General features: G+C 33.8%; 1 pseudogene across 1 annotated transcript; it reads right to left on the bottom strand.

Annotated features, from left to right (window-relative positions):
• Nucleotides 1–450: 450 nt before the first annotated feature.
• On the bottom strand, nucleotides 451–14729 carry LOC118189486 (L-cystatin-like; annotated as a pseudogene). Its single transcript, XR_015040541.1, has 3 exons — nucleotides 14538–14729; nucleotides 3833–3943; nucleotides 451–683 (listed from the first exon to the last, which is right to left on the bottom strand). The product of XR_015040541.1 is annotated as an L-cystatin-like (transcript).
• Nucleotides 14730–21557: the final 6828 nt, after the last annotated feature.

Below are 21557 nucleotides of genomic sequence, written 5' to 3'. Positions count from 1 at the left end.
AGAACTCGTTTTGCTTTTATTACTAATCATTAAATTCTTTAATGATTAGTAACTATGCTCATGTTATGACACATAATACTAGTCACATTTTTAGAAAACTGAAAAATTTGTAGTTTATGTCTTAACAAGTGTTTATATGAAATTTTATATGTTAGGCTGGAGTATATAAAAATGCAACTAGTCTTCTGTTTTTTTTTTTTTTTTTTTTTTTTTTTTTTCCCATCCGTATATATATATATATTGTTTAGCTTGGAAGTATGAAATTTTGATGATTAATCTACTTTGAAAATAAATATTACTTTAATCTTTCCTTTCCTGACTAGGTTCTAGTAACCATATTTTGTTCATAATTATTTTTGATTATTTTTTAATTGTCTTTAAGAGATTACTAAATGTATTCGAAAAGTATTATGAAACATAATGATATGTTTTAAGCCAAATTACTTTTATTAATGGACCAGGAACCTTTACACAAGCATATATTTTTGCAATCACAGTTCATTCCAATATAGCTTCTGATGACTTATTACGTTAATTTCATTTCAGAACTTTGCAAAACGTCTGGCTAACATCTCTTTATTTTAAAGATCTTTCTTGGAAGCCAGGAAGCATGCAAACCTGACCAGTCTGTATGTGTCCTTTAAGTCCCTGTAGACTAATACTGTGCATGTCTTGTAAGTGCTCTGAAAAAAACAAGAAATATAAGAATCAAATTATTTTTGATTGAGTGTAAACTTTGATTACCTTTATCCTGATAATTAAATTGAATTCTAGGTTTGATATATTGCATGATGACCAGAAACGTACGATTTCTTTGAATTACTTCGAACATTTCAGAAACATTGCATTAAAGAATGTCAGGTTAAGTAAAAGGTTGTTAAACCGATAGATTTTACCTACTTCAGATGCATGGGGAGTATGAATTTCTTTGCCTTTTGATTAAAATATTCACCAAAAGTTTCTGTAGCAATAAATACAGTTTTCGTTTTTTACTCCTTGTGTAAAGCAAAGGAAATATTCTAATCGCGAAAACTTTCAGGTATCATATTTCAATGAAAATATCCATTTTGTCAGCTCTTGAATATGATTGTTTTTCCGTGACAGTTTACATATGGATACAGCATTTTTTTCCCAAACAGATTCTAATAAGTATTTAAAATAGATTTAAAATTGATTTTTTCATGAGTCTGCACATACCTACATACGTATCTCACATAATTCAAAAACAATAACCCGTTGAACGTTGAAATTTTGTATATGGGACTGCTATAACACCTAGTTGTGCATCTGCCTTTTTTGTTAATTTAATCGGCAGTACCGAATGTGTGTATATATGTATATATTGGATAACTGCGCATTTTATCTTCTCCTTTTCTTCTGTTGCAACAGTATCAGAAATGTAAATGTTCTTGAGTAGGCACGATTAGAGTGTCAAGTAAATTGCGGCTGCAAATGTCAATTGAAATAAAGCTGAATACTTAATCTTACTCATTAGTATGGATCTACGTTATACGTCAACAGCATTACTACGTCTTTTACATTATATATATATATATATATATATAATTATTAAAAGAAAAAGTCGGAGCTTAAATGATTGTATAAAATTTAATCCCTATGAAGGCCCGAACAATTTTTTTCTCACTTAAAGTCTTAACCCCAAAAGATAACAAGTAAAATTAAACTTCAAATACGTATACAATACTGAAGATAATACAAAATAATACAAAAATTAATAATAAACAAAAATATGTATTAATCTCCTTTGTTTAACGCTTCAAACAGAACTTCTCAAAGGAAAAATGTTTTGAAGCCTTAAAAAGTTAATGAGTTTCGAATACATGTTTCCTTCCTCTGAATCATTTGAGACTTCTAAACTAATAGTCTCAAATCTAATTTTCAGTTTAAAACAACATTTAAGTGGCTCTCAAATCTTCAGCCCTATTCCCTGCATGTATTCGCAACCTCAAGACTACAAAAATAAAATGCGAAATCTAAATACAAATTAAAATCGCAGAAAATATTTTAGGCAAAAACCTGAATAAAATGCTAAAAAAGTCTAAAAAAAGGCCAATGTGAGCGTGTACCATACCACCATACCACCCATATTCCATATATATATCTATATATCTATATATATAGATGTATATATATATATATATATATCTGTATATATATATATACACGTATATACATATATACACAAATGGCATATATATGCACAGATGCAAAAAAAATTGTATAACCTGCTACAGATGTACGTTTCTTTAAAAGTATCAGTGTTCATTGAAAATGTGTTGCATATATTGGTCCAATTATAGGAACTTTAAATTTTTGTTTCAAAACATATTAAATTTAGACAAGAAATGAAATAGTCACTGATTATTCGTTACTTCTGTTTTTCATTAATTTACTTTTTTATTTTAACCAAAATTACACATTATCTCTCTTCAATATAGTAACTAAATTCCTTGACGTTTCTCATAGCCATAAAGATATTTCTTTTTTATTAAATAATTTTTATTTAAATTCCTTTGTTTCCCTTCAATTTTCAAATGTCCTTGATTTCTTCTAGATAGTTTTGACTTATTTTCCTATGAATAAATTATACTGCGCGTTTAAATTTCATCCTTAATACTTGCCATATGCTAACCATGATGAAACTGCTTTTTTTAACCGTCGAAACCAGTTTAATGACACTTCATTAATTTTATGCCCAAATTTATCTTTTGTTTCTGTGCTCGTGTGCTTAAAATATTATTCAGGTTTCAATCCCATAAACTGTGCAAATGCCAACTTTTTTCGTAATTATAGCCTTCGCTGTATCAAGCATTTTACGTTTAGTGTTATTATTTGCTGTTGTTAAAGTGTTTAAAAACAGTTATATTAAATCCTAAATCCTTTATCTTTAGAAGGGAATGATTTCGAGGAATAAATACAAGTTTTTCTCTTGGCTAGTTGAAATTCCAGTATAAAGAAACATTAAATAAAACAGCTCTTTGGAAAGAAATAGTTTATGTTCTCTAGAGAACAACTGAAAAGAACGCTCGCAGTTTGATCGGGAAATTCGTGATAATAACATCTGTTTCAGACTTTGAGAGGATTTTTGTTTCCTTCAGTGACTTCAGAAAAACAGTTTGAATCGAAACATTTATTTCTTTGGGACTCTTGCAAATATGAGGCTTAAAATTTAATAATATAATGGAAAGAACCAATCACTGAATAAAACCTTGATGGATAGAAACTAGGTGGTAAAATAGAGTGGACTGCTTTTCTATGTTTATGACAGCTGTTAAATCCTTTATAGTAACCACTATTTGATTTGAAAATACTAATCTCGAATAGAAGTCTTTTAACTGTAATAGAGGCTTCTTAATTGTAAAATTACAATCGATTCTAACTAAAGTATCCATAATTTAAGTTGAATAAGAGGTTAAATGAGGAAATGAACAAATTCTATTCGGGAAACTGATTCGAATTTCTATTGTTTGGAATAACAAATTATAAAACAAAGGGAAGTTTCCTAAGCGAAGAGCTCTTTAGTTACATATAGTACGATCATTAATTTTAAAATTTTGATGATTGGAGGTATATATTAACAAATATTAAAATTTATTATTTTACACAGCTTGGAAACAATTACTTTTCGGGCTATTACTTTTCGGATCTATGAAAATTTGAAAATATAACGCTGATTTTTGTTGTTTGACTTCTAAATTAATATTTGTTCGGCGTGTTATTGTATCTTAATTATGTCTTTAACTTGAAAAATATAAGGTTACTGGTTAAAGGTCGAATATATCTTTATGATAATCAAACAGAAAACACTTACAATAGACTCTTGGAATTCGCAGTCTTTAGCTGCGTTGAATTCAACTTCCTTCTTCTTGCAAGTAGTGAGTCCAATAATTATGTCCAATTTGAAGTTAACACCAGCTACTTCCTAGAAAAGGAAATAATGCATGATGCTTAAATCAATTTTTTACAAGAGAAAAATCGATTTTTACCTAATCATTTTCTCCAATAACAAAGTGAAAATTTCCGTCAAGAATTTAATAAAATTCTCATTTCAGAAGGAAAATCTCCAATATTTTGAAACTTTATTTCATATTTTATAACCGTCACTGAGATATTTTTACATGATCATACTGTATTTTGATTATTTTATGATCATATTACTATATTAAAAATTATTTATGCCAAAATAAAAATTGCATCGATAATATAAATAATAAATACATTTACGTTATCTTTATATTATATAAGCGGCTAAAGTGTGTGTCGCCGATAGTTTATTGTTACCACTCGGAAAAATGAGCGCACAAATTAACGTTTTCGCAGTTTTTAATTAATATCTCAGCCGATTAAAGTCGTACGAAGATGAGGACGGTATCGATGGATTCGGAGAATTTTTTGGAATCCGAGGATATGCGTCTCGAATTTCAACTCGGCGCCGTTCCGTAGATATTCGAGAAAAAAGAGTTTGGCACTTAACCAAATCCCTCTAATAGGGAAAAACCAAGAAAGAAAGTGGAAAATGTAGGGGAAAACGTAGGAAAAAATTAGTTTTTAATTAATATCTGGGCTGATTAAAGTCCCAAGAAGACGCGAATGGTCAAAGATTATGACACTGATGAAAAGATCATAGCTTAATTAAATAATAATAAAGAAAAAACTAAAAGCTAACCTGTAGTTTCATATCAAAGCCGAAAATTAATTTTTTCGACGAAACAAAAATCTTGAATTCAAGTCAAATGCAAATTGCAAAACTGAACTAGTTTTGCATTACAAGTTAATTAGGTATGATCTCGCTTGATGCTGCGCTGGATACAAGGTAAGAAGAATCATTTTGCTCTCTATTTTTATTAATTTGTTGTGAAATTTCGAGACTATAAAATGTTTTACAACAAACAGAATTGCGAAGGCGGAGCTAAGTGACGTCCATAAATGGGAGGGACTAAAATTGTGACGTCACAATGTATTCTTTATAGATACAAAAATAAGTATAATAAAATATTTATATTTTAAGTTATAATAATGCAGTAAGTGAATTTTACCATTATTAAAACGGTAAACAACGTCGCAGTCTCCCATATTTGTATTTCATACAGATTCAGAATTTTGAAAGATTTTTAAGCTTTAGAATTTATACAAATAAAAAAGATTTTTATTGTTAAATTTACTGCGGCAATTATATCAGAACTAGAAAACCCCGCGGTCACACGAAATGACCGCTTTTCTAGATATTACAAAGTGTAATTAAAATGATTTGTGCAAAGGTGTCTGCTAATTTAAACTGTATTAATTATTGTATGTAAACCGGGTATGTAATTATTGTATGTAAACCCAGGGTAGGAGGCAAGGAAGCCCCTTTGCTTACTGCTCCACAGGGTTTCCCCCTTCTACTTGCTTAATTGTTTAAAGTAGGGGGCAAAGAAGGAAACCACTGGCGGTACATTTCTTAAGAGCCACCGCTAGCTCAATAAATAAAGGTGATTTAAATAATAAAAGGTTAATTCACATGTCAAAGATCTCTTTGTACACAACTTTTCTTGTGTTAATCTCTCTATCATTTCTAAGCTTGCCTTGCAGAGGACCATAAATTATTTTTAATTCTACGTTAGTTTACGTAATTTAGAGTTCCTTCACGAGCTCTTGAACAGGAAACATAAAGTTGGCCGTGTCCAAATGAGGGCTCAGGTAAAAAAATGCCAAAACGCTTAAGTGTTTGACCTTGAGACATTTTGATGGTCATAGCGTCTCAACTGAAACGGCAACACTGTGCCGTGGCAACTTCACCCCATTGATTAGTACACTTGCGCAAGAAACCAATAAACTATCGGCGACAAACAAACACTTAAGCCGCATGGTGTGAAGTAACAACATGGGGTGAAGTGACATCATCACTTCCGAAACGGCTGGCTGCCGGGCTTAGCGAAGCACACCGTTGGATTCCGCAGGTCCGCGGCACGCCATTTTGACCATTCGCGTCTTCTTGGAACGTTAATTAGCCGAGATATTAATTAAAAACTAATTTTCCCCTACGTTTTCCCCTACATTTTCCACTTTCTTCATTGGGTTTTCCCTATTAGAGGGATTTGGCTACGTTCCAAATTCTTTTTTTTCGAATATCTACGGAACGGCGCCGAGTTGAAATTCGAGACGCGTATTTTCGGATTCCAAAAAATTCTCCGAATCCATCGATACCGTTATCATAATCCATCGATCCATCGATACCGTGTAGTTTCATATCAAAGCCGAAAATTAATTTTTTCGACGAAACAAAAATCTTGAATTCAAGTCAAATGCAAATTGCAAAACTGAACTAGTTTTGCATTACAAGTTAATTAGGTATGATCTCGCTTGATGCTGCGCTGGATACAAGGTAAGAAGAATCATTTTGCTCTCTATTTTTATTAATTTGTTGTGATCTTCGTAAATCTTCGTACGACTTAAATCGTCCGAGATATTAATTAAAAACGGCGGAAACGTGAATTTTCCGAGTGGCAACAATAAACTATTAGCGACACACATTTTAGCCGCTTATATATATAAAGATGTTGCAAATTATTGCGTGTCTTTTAAATAAAATAGTATATACTCCAATTTGTGTTAAATCTATTAATGTAAGGCTTAATAAATTTCAAGACTTTACCCCCCCCTTCGATGATTTTCTTGATGCTGGATTATATTCCGTATAGCTACTAGAAAAATACTAATGTCTTCTTTTGTGAATGATTCATAACGTAAAATAAATCATACACATGATTTTGATTTTTTTGTTTTGTTTTTATATTGACATAAAATTATTTACATTCTTAGTTTAAAAGCATTTAAAGAATAATATCCGATTACAGCCGATTCATAAACTACCAAAAATCGAGTTCATGTTCTAAAAAAATGCTAGTTCTACGGTTTCGTCTGGTTTCTCTCTGTTGCCAATACGCTCAAATCGATAAATATTTCCTTTTTAAAAAAAAAAAATCTTTTACCGGAGTAGTTGACAACAAATTTTAATTCATATTATTGAACATTTTAATTTTATCATTTTTACGAATTACCATGTTGCTACGTAACGACATAATCCCTTAGGTACTAGTAGGTAGACAATCTTCATTATTTTCTAAAAATTTTAAACTTTACATTAATAATAAAAGTATAAAATATTTTTATTGCAGATCAACATCATACGCAGCTTTCATATCACTGTTTCTTAAATTCTTAAATCACGTCATATTCTATAGTCATACTAGAATTCTATACATTCTACAAATAAAAAAAATCTAATTTCTCACAATGAAAGAAAATAAACACTACAAATTTGGAACACTAAGCAATACTTCACACACACACACATATTATCAATGAACTCATATTATCAAGTGCAATTGCGATAGCAAATACTGCGTATTAAAATAAAAAGTATAAATTATTTATAGGGTCAAAATTAACAGTTTTGCTACTATTGAGTAGATCGTCGGATTATCGATATTTTTCGGAAAACATTATCAACATATCAAAAACAAACAATTAAAAATACAACAAAAAAGTTGTCTAAATTATAACTTGCAATTAAAACAACAATGCAAATTTAAAATACACAAACGACACATTAAACATTGCACATAAAATACGTTACATTACAGCTCGGTATAACATACAGGGGTTGGACAAAAATATGGAAACACCTTTAAAAAAACATGTTTCTTTGCTTAATATGGTGTAGGAAACCCGTTGGCATCCAAAACAGCTTGCAGTCTTCTCGGAATGGATAAATACAGTTCCTGTATGTTTGCCAAGGGAATATTATACCATTCTTCCTGCAAAACGGTGGCAAGTACAGATAGCGATGTTGGCGGTGGATAACGAGAACGCACTTTCCGTTCCAATGTAGACCACAAAGGTTCTATAATATTCAGGTCTGGTGACTGTGGTGGCCAGGAGAGATGTGACAACTCATCCTCGTGCTCAGAAAACCAGTCCTGGACAATGTGAGCTCTGTGAACAGGGGCTTTGTCGTATTGGAAGACACCATCACCATCGGGGAACAAAGTTTGTACCATGGGATGAACTTGATCGGCCAAAATGTTCACATAAGTCTTGGCAGTCATGTGCCCTGACACAGTTATCATGGGGCTAGCAGACAACCACGATATGGCTGCCCAAACCATAACAGAATCCTCGCCATGTTTCACTCTTGGCAACAAGCGGTCTGTATTATAGGCTTGAGATGGCGTTCTCCAGACGTAAACTCGGCCAGAGGTGGGAAACAATGGGAAAGAAGACTCGTCAGACCATATTACTCGCTTCCACTGCTCTATAGTCCAGGCCTTATGATTTAAACACCACCTTTTCCTGTTACGGGCATTAGCATCACTGATGAGTGGCTTCTCAATTGCAGCACGGCCAGTAATTCCTTGTTTATGAAGCTCCCTTCTTATTGTTTTGGTACTCGCAGGGTTCGGTAACACAACATTCATTTCAGCAGTAACTTTTGCAGTTGTGGTCTTCATATTTTTCGTCACAATTGCCCTTAATGATCGTCTGTCACGATCACTCAGGACACACTTTCGTCCGCGCTGTGATTTAGCAGATGATGTTTTTCCGCTTTTCAAATATGCGGAATAAATCTTCGATACAGTACCTCTTGAAACACTAAACACCTCGGCTACCTTGCTTACGGAAGCACCTACCATACGTGCTCCAACAATTTGCCCACGTTCGAAATCTGTTAACTCTGACAAAATGCAATGACAACCTCACATAACAGTACTCCGACAACAACTGAACTGTTTAGCACATTTACGAAGTTGTTAGGTGGCGTCAGTAGTCAAAAACGCCAGCGCCACCCACATATTTCATTAAAATCAATCTTTCTTTTCAAACATGCATTTCACAAGGTGTTTCCATATTTTTGTCCATCCACTGTATAGTCTCGATTTTTCCATGCGCACAACGATCTATATTCGCTCGAAAATCTTCAAAGAATTTCAAAACCTTAATGTCCATGTACACATCCATCTATTTTCACTAAAATAAAACCAGAGAATTGCACAAACTTGGCACTTCGCACTGCTTTGGCTTTACCCATTTGCACGTCGATCTATTTTTACTTAGAAAACATTAGTAATTGCACAAACTCTGCATTTGGGACTACATTGGCTTTTCCCATGTGCATATCGATCTATTTTCACTTTAAAAAACATCAGAGAATTCCACGAACTCAGCATCGCGCACAACCTCGGCATTGCGCACTGCATTAGCTTTACCTATGTACACATCGATCTATTTTCACTTCAAAAATATCAGAGAATTGCACAAACTCGGCATTGCGCACTGCATTGCCTCTGCCCATATATATATCGATCTATTTTCACTTAAAAGTCAGAGAATTGCACAAACTCGACATCGCGCACAACCTCGGCATTGCGCACTGCATTGGCTTTGCCCATGTACATATCGATCTATTTTCACTTAAAAATCACCAGAGAATCACAACCTCAGCTTTTCCAATCTTCTGGAATTGAGCCAAAAAGAAATACAAAATATTTAAAATAACCAACTTTAAAACGAAACATACAAGAAAACATTTTTCACTTACCCTTTTCAAGAAAAGTGTATATGAAAGTACACTTTTCTTGAAAGTATATTTTTCAAGAAAAGTGATATTTTTCAAGAAAAGTGATATGTTGATAATGTTTTCCGAAAAATATCGATAATCCGACGATCTACTCAATAGTAGCAAAACTGTTAATTTTGACCCTATAAATAACTTATACTTTTTTATTTTAATACGCAGTATTTGCTATCGCAATTGCACTTGATAATATTAGTTCATTGATAATATGTGTGTGTGTGTGTGTGAAGTCTTTTTTGAGGGGTTTTATATATGTAGTTATATATATTGAACTTATCTCAGGGGGAAACCCTTTTGGACCCCCCGTCATCTGTAAATAAATTTACTATTTGATACGCCGTTTCCGTAATATATGCAGAAAAATGGCAAAAACCCACAGGGGGGGAGAACACTCGATTAAAAAAAGAACCACCACATAAGAACATTCAAACCGCAACAGAATTAGTTTCTCAAATTAACAAGTAAAAATTTTTTTTTAAAAAAAATGAAAGCTTTCATATTTTACATTACGCCCAAAGGGGCGTTTTTTTTAACGTTTTGTGTGTTACCGTTTTTTTATCAAATATCATGTTCTTTACACGTAAACCATAAAATTCAGTTCAACAACAATATCTCAAAATAATTTTAAAATGAGCATAGCCTTAAATTTCCGATACATATTTTTGCGCTCTGCACATAAAAATGTTTTGTTTTTTTCCCCATGAATCAATCCATGAAAAATGCTGCTTTCCCCGTACCGTGTTGCCGGTGCTCGCTTTGAAATCTTTGAGTTTGTTAATCAAAAATTCGTTAAAGTTTTACAAAATATAAATCAGATAATAAAAAAATTTCCAAATTCCAGGTTTAGGCTTACAGATGCCCATATTAGGTTGGAAACGTACGTTATTCAAAATTTGATGGCTCTAGGTACCGTTGTTTTATCACAATGCGAGAAACATTTATGCAGATTTTTCAGTATTTAACTTCTTTAAGTATAACACAGAGAGATAACATTTAGTGGCAACAGAATAACAACACAGCTTTAAATATCGGGTTAGCCATGTTGGCGTGTTTATTGCCCATTGAAAGACAATCGCCAAGCAGTGGGCTAAACCGCATTTCAACCTTGTTTTATATTAAAGAGCTAACTAATAGCAACACTTTAAACAAACCGCATAAAAAAATTCCCACTAGAACGAAAGATATCGAGGAAGAACCAAAGCCCAATTTTCAAAAGTCAGGATCGAGGCGTTTGTTTACCTTTTTTCACAGCTGGATATTTACAGCTGCGCTCGTGAAGAGCGATGATAAATTCCGTTTATACTAAAAGCAATCTATTTTTTCCTTGTAATGACTTGGAAATAGATATATTTAATAATTATTTAATTCTCACTGCTTTTTCTAGAAGAAGAAAGTAATATATTTACTTTAACTTTCACTCATTCATTCAGTTTGTTTTGCTTGCGAATTGTACAAAACACAATATAATGAACACACCTTCATTTAATAATATAATTAAATATTTATATTGAAAAGTCATTCCTAAGATTAATATGAATAGGATAGAAGGTATATTAACACTTAAACGATTATCTGGCAGTAGAAATAAAAAGGGAAAATTTACTGGTAATATCCACACGCGAAAGCATTGCGAATCGTCTACTGCAACACTGAATGTGAGTTCTTCTGCAAAGAAAATAAAACTTTCTAATAAGCAGTTGGAAAATGAAACTAATGATGATTTTAAAGGTTTTAGGATCTTGGACTTGAGTCTAATGATTTCGTTTTTCGAAAAGGATTTGTGCTGCAAAACATGTGGCAGTGATGTCACTATCAAAGAGGAAGTTGTGTGTGGACTAAGTTCTAAGTTTTCTTTAAATTCTGTAAATTGTATAGAACTGCGTGCATTTAAAAGTTAAAAAATGATTGGTAAGAAGAACAACTGTGCTGACATTAATATACGTTATGCTTATGCCATGCGAATAGTTGGAATGGGATACTCAACAATGAAACTATTTTGTGGTATCATGGATCTTCTACACCCAGTATCGAAAAAAGCATACAGTTTATGTCATGCTCAAGGTGTGGCACAACAATCCGTGAAAAATGCTGCTTCCGAAGAAGTTCAGCTAACGGGTTCTTACAATGTTGTGGTTAGCGGCGATGGTTCATGGAAAACCAGGGGTCACACATCACGAATAGGTGTGTGTACCGTTATTGGAGACAAAAAGTGGTAAGGTTCTCGACACAGAGGTTCTTCCATCTTTTTGTAAGGCATGTGATACATGGAATTCCATGAAAGGTACACCAGAGTATGATAACTGGCAAAATGAAACATGAGGCGGAGTTTCTTATAAATCACAATGGTTCTGCGGGTAAAATGGAGGTCGTCGGTATGTTTCGGATTTTCCAGCGGTCAGAAACGAAGCATGATGTGAAGTATATTGGAGATATAGGCGATGGCGATTCCAAAAATTTTCAATCTATAACGTAGGCACAGCCGTATGGTTCTGATGTGTCCGTTTCTAAAATCGAATGTGTCGGTCATATTCAGAAGAGAATGGGAACGCGGCTCAGAAAATTGAAACTGAAAGGTATAAAATGTGCAGATGGAAAAGCTATTGGAGGAAAAGGTCTCTTAACTGATACACAAATTGACTGTTTACTATGGTAATGCAATTCGAGAACACAAACTTCTTTGGCGGAAATGAGTAATGCTATATGGGCAACCTATTTTCACACATGGTCGACTGATGTCGAACCGCTGCATACGTTTTGTCCAATAGGTCCCAATATTTCGTGTAAATACCAGAAATATGTAGCTAATGGAACTGTCAGTGAATTCAGACATAAACCAACACTTCTTTTTTTTGTGTTATGGATGTTATTAAACCAATATTTAATGATTTATCGCAACCGACACTGTTGCAAAGATGTCTTGGGGGGAAGACACAAAACTGCAATGAATCTTTAAATAATTTGATTTGGAAATTGTGTCCCAAGACCCTTGGTTCAGGAAGAATTGCTGATGCTGAAATAGCAACGAGGGAGGCCACAATGCTCTACAATGAAGGTAATCAGGGAAGATTAAAAGTTATGGCGGAATTTGGGCTGTCAGTTGGTTAGTGTAGTCGAGCATGTCTGTGTAAATTAGACGAGCATAGAGTGAAAAACTAGTGAATTACGCCTTTTGCAAAGCACAAAAGAAATGCGTAAGAAAAAGAGAAATAAACAAAAGGCTATTGCGGGGAACATATTGTTACATGAAGGGAAAACATATTCGCTTGATGCATTTTAAATATATACGCTTTACTTTTTTTTTTTTTTTTAAATAACTTATATTGTCCATTTTTACAACCTGTATTGTATAATTTTAGAGAATTTTAAGTAATTTTATTCAAGTGCCACTCAGTATGAAAACAATTAATCTCCAAATGACTAGCCTGAAAAAAAAAAAGTGAATTTGTGAAAAAATTGTAAGTTTTCTGGTCAGTGCGTTGAAGTTTTCGTTTCATATTTTCACGAGTTGTGTGAACTTATTTTGTTTTTAGATGTTTTTATACTTAAGTATCCATATATAAATAATTATAATAAGAAATGCGTAAGAAAAACAGAAATAAACAAAAGGTTATTGCGGAGAATGTATTGTTACCTGAAGACAAAACATATTCACCTGATGCATTTTAAATATATACGCTTTACTTTTTTTTTTTTTTTTTTTGTTTTTGTTTTTGGACAATAACTTATATTGTCCATTTTTACAACCTGTATTGTATAATTTTAGAGAATTTTAAGTAATTTTATTCAAATACTTATCAGTATGAAAAAAATTAATCTCCAAATGACTAGCCTGAAAAAAAAGTGAATTTGTGTAAAAATTGTAAATTCTCTGGCCAGTGAGTTAAAGTTTTCGTTTCATATTTTCACGAGTTGTGTGAATTTATTTTGTTTTCAGCTGTTTTTATACTTGAGTATCCATATATAAATAATTATATCATGTGTTTGATTTAATATGAAAACTTTGTTTTCTTAAATAATGCATATTTGTTTGATAAAAACATACTTTTTATCTTTAAAGTCAATTTTCTGAGAACTATGATCTATGATTTTACTCATTGCGCGCAGCATTTCTCTGAAACGGCTAATTTAAAGTGCACCAAATTTTACATGGATGTTTATATGCTAGATATGCTTAATATGACGAACCAAAATGGTTCTTATGTAAAACCTTTTAAAATTATAGCTAATTTATGCCTAAACAATTTGATAAAAATTTTAATTTTGTTTTTAAAAAATTATTTTTGTAGGAAAGTAACATTTAAATTAAATAAATCTTCGTCATTTTAAAGATACATTATTTTTCTACCATATGAAAAAAAATTGGGTTCCTCTTATGCTTTACATAGTTCCAATACTGCGCGCAGTGAATTTCAAAATATTAGCTCTAAAAAAAGGGCTCTACATTTAAATATTTATTTAAAAGTTTTTCTAATGCACATGACTTATTTAGTAATGGTAAACAAATAACTAAGGGTACTACTATATGTATTAGAAATTTCATTTTTATGGGACTATTAGCTTTGGAGATACATCACTTGAAATTTGAGTAAGTTTTTGACATATTTTACCATTCAAAAGGTACCTGACCCTTAAAAGAAAGATAGCTTAAATTTGTGTTTGAAACTTAAATATTATCACGTAGCATTTCAAAGATTTATACATATATTTTATCATAAGACAATGTACTCTTTTTAGGGGTTCTTTAAACTGCTAGTTTTATTTTACTGTCCTAGAACCGTGATTAACAAGCATATCTGTCGTGATTGATAGCAAATAAGATTTAAAAGCTTTCCTAACATTTAACAAAGAAAATTTAGAAAAATGCAGTTTGAAAATTTTGAGTTAGCACTTTATTTTTTACCTGTCTCTGAGCCTTAAGAACCTATACCAATTTGTAGAGGTAAGGAGATACAAACTGCTTGGATAATATCTTCGCGGCATAGTTGGCAGCAGCTACCACTTCTTCATTGTCAACTGGAACATCCACGAATCCTCCTAGAAAAACGGCAGTTGCTCAGGCAACCAGAACCAACAACAGACTATTTTTCAGCATCTTGGATGGTTTTGCAGCTTTCCGATTGAAAATCGAATGCTTGTGAGCAGATTCGGGCAGAAATTCATTTTATATGCTGTCTGGTAGTGCGTGTTATAGCACATGTTTCTCTCCCAGGACTTTGGAAGTCTCAAGATGGAATCATCAGTCGTAAGTGCACAAAGATAATGTCGATATCTTTGTGCTTACGACTAATGATTTCCATCTTTCAGATAGCGTACATGAATCAAAAGTACATGGATGTAAATATGTAAATTTCTTATATATCGAAGATCAAATGAATAATAGCACGCTTATTCTTACATTGAGGCAATTAAATATTTGCCTTAAATGGAGGATGTATTATGTTCAAAACAATAACCATAAATTTTCATTTTTGTTCGGATATATGTAGCTTTATAAACATTACCGTAAGTAAAAATGTATCCAGACTCCATACATTCTTGCCACTCTAAAGGCTGATTCAATATCTTTGGTTATTCTCGGATTCCTAGGGCCTATAGAAACCTTCAGAATTAAGGAAATAAGTTTTCACAATTATAAAACGAAAGACAAACAAGCCTTGGCCATAGCATGATAAACACCATCTGGAAACTGTCATGTAATTAAAATCTTCACAATGACCATAAATGCACATCCATTATTCTAACCTCAATGTTTTCTTTGCGGTTATAAGCCCTAGCAATGGCGAGTGATTAAGACCTCTGAATTTTGCGAGTTCGATCCAAGGCAAATGTGCTGACTGCGTGGTTGGTTTTGTGGTTTTTCTCCAAATGTATCGTGAATACGAATCATTTTCTCTTAAAAAGCCCTCCATGAAGGCATCATTCCCCTCAAGCAGGTGGCCTTAGCCTGTTTTCCGTATTCAAATAAAGTAACCTTATTTGCAATAATAGCTCTGTCCTCCATTGAAATTGCACTTGATACAATTAGCTTGGGATGATCAGTACGTTTTCACTGGTACATATCTCTTCAAAAGTAAGTTAAAAACCGCTTCTAATCGTACGCAGTATAGACGAAGAAAGTTACCGTCCAGAGGGTAGAGTGGTTAGGACAGACACACTGGACGAAGGACCTCCGTCCCAGGTCCTCATTATGTGGGACCCATTCAGAAAGTTTGGGGTATCCCCCGTCCGTGGGACCTCGTTCGCGCGGGCGCAAACCCCGCAGTTCCCTTCCGGCTTTTACAAGCATTGGGCAGTACATTAAACATTGCAAATGAATCGCGTTGTCACCCTGCCCCCGGCCACCACTCCGATCGGCAAAACCACATCGTAAAAGGTGCACTGTCCGCATTATCAGTCCCAGCCACGAGAACTGAATGGGGTAAAACCCCCGGGAACTTAGTCGACAAAATGTACTATATAGCTCCACCACAGCTGGAGGAACAGACACGACAGTACCAGTACGGTCCCTGCCAAGCCTGAACCATCCTGAGTACAATACGCGGGCTCTAGTCCTGTGAAGTCAAATTATATACCTTCGTGGTTGAGACTGCCTAGGTACAGATCCTAACCAGTACTTCCCAGGCGTTCGCCTGAGTCAACCCCCCGGGGGGGAAGACTAGTGTAAGAAGACCTCAACGATCTGTGCACAAAGTGTATTTTACCGCCCTGATCAGTATCAGCCCTGTATTATTATAATGGTTAGCGCTGTTGGCGATCGTACGACGTTGCGAACTGGTCCGAGAGGTTGCAAAGTGGTCGTGGTAACTTTACATTTGGTTTACATGTAATCTTTGGTTAGGACAGCCTACTGTAGTACCGAAGGGCCCGGGATGCCCAGAGAAGGCATGGATGTTTGTGAATTTATATAAGACATAAAACACTATACAAGCTCTGTCCAAGCAAAGACACTATACATACCTTCTCCGGGCATGGATGCCTGGAGAAAGTATGTATAGTGTCTTTGCGGCGTGAGGGCACTCTTATATAGCGAGCGGAAAGTCCTCTCGTGTGGTTTGAGGGCAGAAGAGAGGGATGGGAGTACCTCGGGATCCCCCCCGGGTGAAAACTGGGGTGGAAAGTAGAAGTTAGAATGAAAGAACTCCTTGAGAATATGGCAACCATTCTTCCATGAAATGCATGGATAAGACTGCAACAAAAACAGCAACGAAGAAAGTTCACTGTAAATATACATACATGCTGCTTACAGCATTCATTATTATTTTATTTGATGTTAGTAACGTCTTCTATGGGTAAATTACTAACAAAACATAGTAAATTATAAACGCAGTTCCCGTTGTGTGCTATCAGAGTGTAAGTGGTTAGCACGTTCAGCTAGCAGATGGAAGACCCACTTATGCTCTTAAATAAGGGAAGTAAACTGGTTTATATTTAAGCATATAAGAGAAGAGACCACCTAATAACTATTCTTTCACGGTAATATGCAAGAAAATATTTTTATAAATAAATTCCATTAAAAAATTATTTTATGAACTAAACTATTTTCTTCTGCAAATAAAAAATAGAGTTTTAATTCTTTTCCTTTATTCACAACTGTGATCAGTAAAACTTCTTTTTACTTTTAGTTTCTTGGTAAGTAACTTTTAAAATAACTTTGATAGAAATTCAACCATCCAAGATAACCTAGTTCTTGTTAAAAACTTTACGTAACGAGTTTCTCGCTGCTTGTCACAAACTCTTGCTATTCAAAAAATGCGAAACTTAATGTGAATAAACATCGTTATCCAATTTATTTAGTGCAAATATATAAGCTGCTTTTCTGTACAAAGTTTTCAACATTAGCCTTACTTTCAGTAGACAGATAGCTATTGTTCACCGTATCTTAGTTCATACAATTTAAAACACTTAGAGTTATGTTTTTCTATTCCAGTTTAATCTTTTTTTAATAAACAAACCCTTTTCGAAAGCTAATTTGCTTTCATTACCTCTCAGAAACTAAAATACACTCATGTCCATAAGTAAAGGAATAATGCAAAATCAGGCAAAGGAAGAGTTAGAAGCAAAACAAATTTGACTTATTTGTAAAGCCTATTTATTAAACAAAAGGTAAAGAGCAAAAAAAAAGATGCTATATGTTTGATATTATTAAAAAAATTAGCCATTTTTTCTCCCTGGAGCAAATTACAAAAAAAAAACCTATTTACAAAAAACAATATTACATGGTTGGTATGATTGTTAATACATTGTATGTCTCCCAGACGATGCAATACAGTCCATACAATGCATAGGCATGCTAAGTATCAAATTATCGATCTGATCTTGGGGGATATTATACCACTCCAAAAGCAATGCTCTCCGAAGTTCCGGTAGACATGTAGGAGGAGCTGCAACTCGTCGGCCAAGCATGTCCCACACGTGCTCTGCTGGATTCAAGTCCGGTGAGAATGCTGGCCAGTCCATACGGGTGATATCCTCCGATTGAAGGCATTCGCTTACGATGTTTGCACGGTGAGGACGGGCGTTGTCATCCATAAACACAAATTGTGCGCCCATGGCGCCCCGAAACAAACGTACATGTTGTTCCAGAATGACATCCCGATAGATTTGGCTTGTCATGGTTCCAATTTGAATATGCAGGTCAGTTCTGGAACCCAGAATAATTCCACCCCAAACGAGCACTCCTGCACCACCGTAACGGTGTCGTTCAATGATGTTTTCTTGGTGGTAACGGGTACCTGGAGCTCTCCATATAAAAGTCCGGCGAGAATCAGACTGCAAGCTAAACCTGGACTCGTCGGAAAAAATCACACAAGCCCACTGTTGCAGTGTCCACAATGCATGCTCTCTACTCCAGGCTAACCGCAGGCGACAGTGAGTTGCAGCAAATGGAACGCATCTGACAGGTCTACGAGCATATAGACCAATTTGCCCTAAGCGTCTGTACACGGTCTGCCTTGAAATTGTCATACCAGTGGCTGAAGAGAGCTGACGAGACAGGTCTGAGGCTGGCTCCGCCTGTTTCTTTTGGCAGTAACTGCCAAATACCGGTCCTCATTCGGCGTTGTAACTCTGAGGCGACTTGTGCTGTAACGTCTACTCACATTACCATCATCTTGGAATCGTTGCCAAAGCCTGGAGATGAAACTCTGGGCAATTCCAAATTCGTCTGATACTTCCAGTTGGGTACGCTCACATTCCAGATTAATTCTACCACGTAAAAAATCATCCAAATGCGTCCTTTATGTCATAACTATTCGGTTATTGCACTGAAATGCTTATAAAGCGCCTGAGAACAATTTTATTTCTTTGCCTGTATTCCTTATATATCACTCTCTTACACTCTCGTCATTGTGACGTACCATCGGTGTCATCTGGTTACTTCCTGAAATTTGCATATGATTCTTGAAGATGTATGTAGTGATTTTAGTGATATATTTATTTTAGAGTTCCATTTCCGCGTGACTTCGAATTATCCTTAATTTATGGATATGAGTGTATATTGATGCAAATAATTTGTATGCATGATTACCGAATTTCATCCCATGAGAAATGTTATCTCTCATTTCAATGAAGTTCTTGCTCGATAGAATCACAAAAGAGGTGAAAGATGCATAAGTGTTGAAAGTTGAGAAAATGTTCTGCATTGTGAAACAGATGAATATAATATTGTTTTTTAGTGTATGAGCCAGGGAGAAATAACAATTCTTACATTAATTTTGTCTAATAATAATAAATATTGCATTTCTAAGGTTTGACTAAAGCGGATATTTGTGAAGATATGAGTTAAAGAACTTGACCTCATAAAAGTGAATAGTTTAGCATTAAACTAGTTAAAGAAGGAATTTATTAAATACATAATTTTGTTTAAAAGCTCTAAAATATTCAAGAACGAAATAATATAATCTTTCAAGTCAACAAAAATATCCTGAAAAATTTTCTAAATTGTTTAATACATAAAATAGAATATTTTATCATTTGTTTTAGTCATTCAAGCAAAAATTATTTTAGAATGATTATAATGCTGAAAGAAAAATTGTATGAAATATAAAACTTTAGATCCCTATTACAATATAACGTTTACTTTTCTTGGGGGTTTATAAAAAAACATTATATTTCTATTATATTGACGTCCTTAAGAGAGCTGATCATACTTAAATCTAATTGAAGCCAATTCTTCAGCAATCTACAAAAATAATAATTTTATTTACAAAGCAACCTGGATTGCATTGATAATTCATTTATCTACTACGTCGGAAACTGAACTAACAATTCTTTTCTCAGAAGAGAAGCGCCTTCTAACGGCGATACAGAATCGTTTCTGGGGTTTTTCGACAGGGTTATTTCTATAGGTCTTTCGCATTTTTTAGATGTTACGCATTTTCGTTGCGTAAGTATATGCTGGATCCTCGAAAAAAGAAGATGACGTATTTTACATCTATGGATATTGAACATAAACATATAAATCAAATCGAAGTTGCGCAAAATAAGGTAAAGAGTATTATGGAAACATTTCTCAGAGTTCCTAAATGAAAAACTAAAATTATCCTGGTATAGCAAAATGCACAGTTGGTGAAATATTGAAATCTTCTATTCATTATGCTTCATTATTTCCAATTTTAAATCTTCTGTATGTTAACAGCAAATATTACAGAGATATTTTGTAATTAATACGCCCTTGGAGTTAGATATAATTAATGATTAATGCTGTTTTAACCAATACGTGCTTATAAATGTCAAAAATGAATAAATTTTGTTTCGTTGTTGTACTCTAAAAGTAATCCTAATTTTAGAGAACATTTAAAAAATGTGCAGTGCGCTCTCTGGGATTCGAACTCCAGAGTTCCTAACTGATAACCGCACGTGCTTCCGATTACACCACGAAGGCACACGTTCCCATGATATCCTATGATAAACTGCAATCATGTACTTACTGCTATAAGTGGTTCAAAAATGAAACACTTCGTATTTGTTTTTACTTAAATTACTATATTTGCATGTTACATCACCTTCATTTAACAACTGGGAAATCAACTTTTATTAAGAATTAACTGTTATGAAAAAAATTCTCTAAAGCAATTCGAGAAGGAAGGAGTATCATCCCCTTCCTCAAGGAATAAATACTCACAAAGAAGAATCACTTTTTCTGAAACATGATAAAAATCCCGTAGTGCTTAAACATGTAACTTACGATTTAAATTTCATATGCAGAGCTTTAAAGCTGGGAAATTTGTATTGCAGAACGACTTACAATTTTTTTATCTATTTTAATAATGCAACGTAAATTAATCTGTATAGGAAATTTGCTGCATAAGATGCATGGTAAAATTAATATGAAATCCTTCAAAAAACAGTGATAATGTGTAAAACAAGGAATTTAAACTTCGAAACTTTGCTGGTAATTGATAAAAAAATTTCAAAGGTCGCTTAAAACCTGTTTAATTCTCACAACCGACCAAAGTTGCTTTTAAATTCCTAAATATAAGTTTATGAAGTCTGCTTCGTCATGTTCAATTCATTTTTAGTTTCAAATATTTTTCTTACAGGACTGTAATTGTTTCTGAATCAAAATTCTTAAGGAGATGAAAAGTTTTAAATCCTACATATTTTCCCTGGGCATAATGCCATTATTTTAAACCATTTTCGTTTCAAATGCTGATGTTCCTAAATCAGATTTTTGAGGAAGCTGAAAGCTTTCGATGTCAGTAAACATTTTCGCTCTAAGAAAATGGCAACTTAATTATGTGTATATGTTACGGTGAAACACCGAAATCTGGAGAATGTCGACTTTCATCGGTGAATGTCAGCATTCACATAGTCTCTTGGTGTATGTCCGAAATATTTTCCAAATACTCTTATTTCTGACTTACACCGGTCAATGTCGACATTCACCATGTACTAATGGTGAATGTTGAACATATAACAA

This window comes from Stegodyphus dumicola, chromosome 4 (genome assembly GCF_044657685.1).
Source record: "Stegodyphus dumicola isolate Sdum_Otavi_A_Nest chromosome 4, ASM4465768v1".
NCBI lineage: Eukaryota > Metazoa > Arthropoda > Arachnida > Araneae > Eresidae > Stegodyphus > Stegodyphus dumicola.
The sequence above is the reverse complement of the archived record's forward strand: the minus strand, read 5'-3'. Positions and strand labels throughout refer to the sequence as shown.